Source organism: Cebus imitator, unplaced genomic scaffold (assembly GCF_001604975.1).
Source record: "Cebus imitator isolate Cc_AM_T3 unplaced genomic scaffold, Cebus_imitator-1.0 Scaffold112, whole genome shotgun sequence".
Taxonomy (NCBI): domain Eukaryota; kingdom Metazoa; phylum Chordata; class Mammalia; order Primates; family Cebidae; genus Cebus; species Cebus imitator.
In genome coordinates, this window is record NW_016107427.1 from 803,480 (window position 1) to 806,273 (window position 2,794).

The window sequence follows — 2,794 nt, forward strand, 5'->3', positions numbered from 1 at the left end:
TGCCCGGCGCTCCCAGAGCGCTGGGATTACAGGTCCGGCCTTCCTTAAAAATAATCGGCAGAGCGGACGGGCCAGGGGCCTCTGAGCCGGACGACGAAGGAAACTGGCGCACCGCAGGCCCCCTCCGCTCCGGGTACCGACCCCACAGGGCAGGTCCTAGTCCAGGGAGGGTTCCGGCGGGCTCAGCCCGGGGGGCACCGCTCACAGGCAGCGATCCGCGTGGCTGCCGGCAGTGGAGACCCAGGCCAGTGTGCTGGGCTGGGGGTTCCACCACCGCCCCCCGCAGAGCCCCAGGGCGGGTGTGGGCGCCGGGTAGGGGCTGGGGTCGCTGTCGGCCGGGGTCCCGGCTCCCGGTGGAGCCGCCCCCATCCGCGGTCTCTCCGGGGCCTGAGTCTCTCGCCGGCCTGGGGACTCCCGTAGCGGAGGGCGCAGGGATGGGGCGTCGGCTCCACCCGCGTTCGCGTCCCCGCCCTCCCCGTTCCGCCCTCGGGCACCCAAGGCCCCCCCGCCTCCGCCCCCCGCCCCTTCCCTCCGGACCCGGGAGAGGCCCTGTGCACCCGGAGGCCCAGCTCAGCCGGGCGTCTTCCCCGCGGGCGGGAGCTGGACGCAGGTCCTGGGGAGGCGCGCGGTGCCGGGGTCCTCCGGGGAGCGGGGTCCCAGCAGGGAGCTCGTGCGCAGAGAGGGGCCGCCACCCCGTCCAGGCGGGCTCCACCCCAGAAGAGGCCGCGGGGAGGTGGCCCCGGGCGCGGGCTGAGGGCTCGGACCCCCGAGACGCGGGGCCGTCAGGGCGGGGAGGAGCCCGAACCCCCGCGCGCCGTCCCTGGGGCCGGACGCAGCCGTCGCCTTCCCGAGACTCGGGGTCGCCGCCGCGGGCCCAGCGACTTCCAGACTGGGGGCTTCGGGACGCGCTCACCTGGTCCCGAGGAGCCTCCGGTCAGGACGGCCCGGGGCGCGGGCGCGAGGAAGCAGGAGGGAGGGCACCGGGCCGCGGCCACCCCTTTATACCCGCCCCGCCCGCCGGCCCGGCCCGGCCCGACCCGACACCAGGAGGCGCTGCGGCCCCGCGGATGGGACGGGCGGGGCGGGGCGGGGCGGGGGGGGGGCCCCGCGGGGCGGGAGGGGGATGGGAGCGAGGGAGGCCGGGGCGGGAAGAGGCGGAGCGGCGGGGACCCCTCGGCAGCCAGGGCCAAGTCCCCTCCCCAGCCCCTGCCCGCCGCGGGCGCCGCTCGGACTTCACGTCCCGCCCCCTTTCCCGGGCGACCTGGCTGGGCTGTGTCACCTCCGGGGCTCTGGGTGTTGGGGACCGCGCCCCCGACGCCGGGCGGAGGGGGCCCTCGGACTCGCCCCTCGGTAGGAGCTGCCCTGGGGTTGCAGGCCTCCTCCTGCACCCCGTGTGGCCCCCGGCGAGAGGCCCCGGGTCAACAGCCGCTGCAGAAACTTCGGCTCTGGGGGCCTGGGACGGGGGAGCCCGGGCGGCAGGGACAGCGGAGTCTGGGCCGGGTTCGGGCAGGGCCGTGGCATGCGGTGACCACTCCTGCCGGCCTTTTCCACAGGGGTCCTGTGCTGGGCCCCGGGACCACCGTGAGGTCCCCACATGAGCCCGGCAGGGGACAGTGAGAGCGGTCCCTGGCAGGGCTGTGTCTGGAATCCCCACTCCCCGCCCTGGTCACAGCCCCGCAGCCGGGCCACGGCTCCTCCTGGAGGGGAGGTGCAGGCTGGGCTGTGGAGACCACCCTGGGCTCTGGGGCCGGGCCCCTTTCAGAGCTGTCCCGGAAGGGGGCGGAGCAGCGGGGGTGAGGCCCCTCTTCGGACAAGCAGGTTTGCAAACGGCTGCTTTAGCCCCTTCCCGGGAGGAGAGGGTCCCTGAGCTGCCCGGTGGCCCTCGGCCCTGTGCGGATGCCCTCTGGTCAGGGCCCTCTCTCTCTGCCCCTGAGGACTGGCCCTGTCTCATCTGTCTCCTTTCCTGGTGGATGGTAGGGTGGCTGGGGTGGGGGTCTGTGGCGATGTCTTGTGCTCCCAGTGTGTCCAGGGTGTGGGGAACTTCCCAGTGTAGGGAGGGGAAAGCCACCGTCCACCGGAGGGCCGGGAGCTCGTCCCCAAATGCCCCTGCCTGCCGTCTGCAGGGCCTGCAAGGTCCACTTGGGCCCCCTGGGAGCTAATGGCCTCCAGTCTGTCCTGGTGTCTGGACTCAGGCTAGACCACCTTACAGCTCATGTCAGCTGTGCCTGCACCACCTTTTACGGCCCACACCTCCCACGGCAGCATCAGGTACATCTGTCCTCTGCCACCCCCAGCGGGCCCTTGAGTGGGTGGTGGTGTCTAGAGCCAGGGGTGTGAAAGGACAGGTGGTGTGAGTGTGCAAGTGAGTGTGTGTCCTGTGTGAGTGTGAGCGTGTGGTGTGCTGTGTGTCTGCATCTGAGTGCAAGTGTGTGTGCATCTGTGAATGTGAGTGGTGTGTGGTGTGTGTCTGAGACTGAGTAAAAGTGTGTGGTGTGTGTCTGCATCTGAGTGTGTGTATGCATCTGTGAGTGTGTGTGGTGTGTGTCTGAGACTGAGTACAAGTGTGTGGTGTGTGCCTGCATCTGAGTGTGAGTGTGTGCATCTGTGAGTGTGTGTGGTGTGTGGTGTGTCTGCATCTGAGTGTGTGTGTGTGCATCTGTGAGTGTGTGGTGTGGTGTGTGTCTGCATCTGAGTGTGTATGTGCATCTGTGAACGTGTGGTGTGGTGTGTGTCTGCATCTGTGAGTGTGTGTGCATCTGTGAACGTGTGGTGTGGTGTGTGTCTGCATCTGTGA

General features: G+C 70.3%; 1 protein-coding gene across 2 annotated transcripts in view; it reads right to left on the reverse strand.

The window, feature by feature from the left end:
* Nucleotides 1–1,020, reverse strand: part of COL6A2 (collagen type VI alpha 2 chain) — a 35,152-nt gene extending 34,132 nt beyond the window's left edge. For both annotated transcript variants that reach the window (XM_017538504.2, XM_017538505.2), the window contains exon 1: nt 914–1,020. The gene's annotated coding sequence lies outside the window, so the exon portion shown is untranslated. The remainder of the gene's footprint in view (nt 1–913) is intronic.
* Between the last annotated feature and the right edge of the window lie 1,774 nt (nt 1,021–2,794).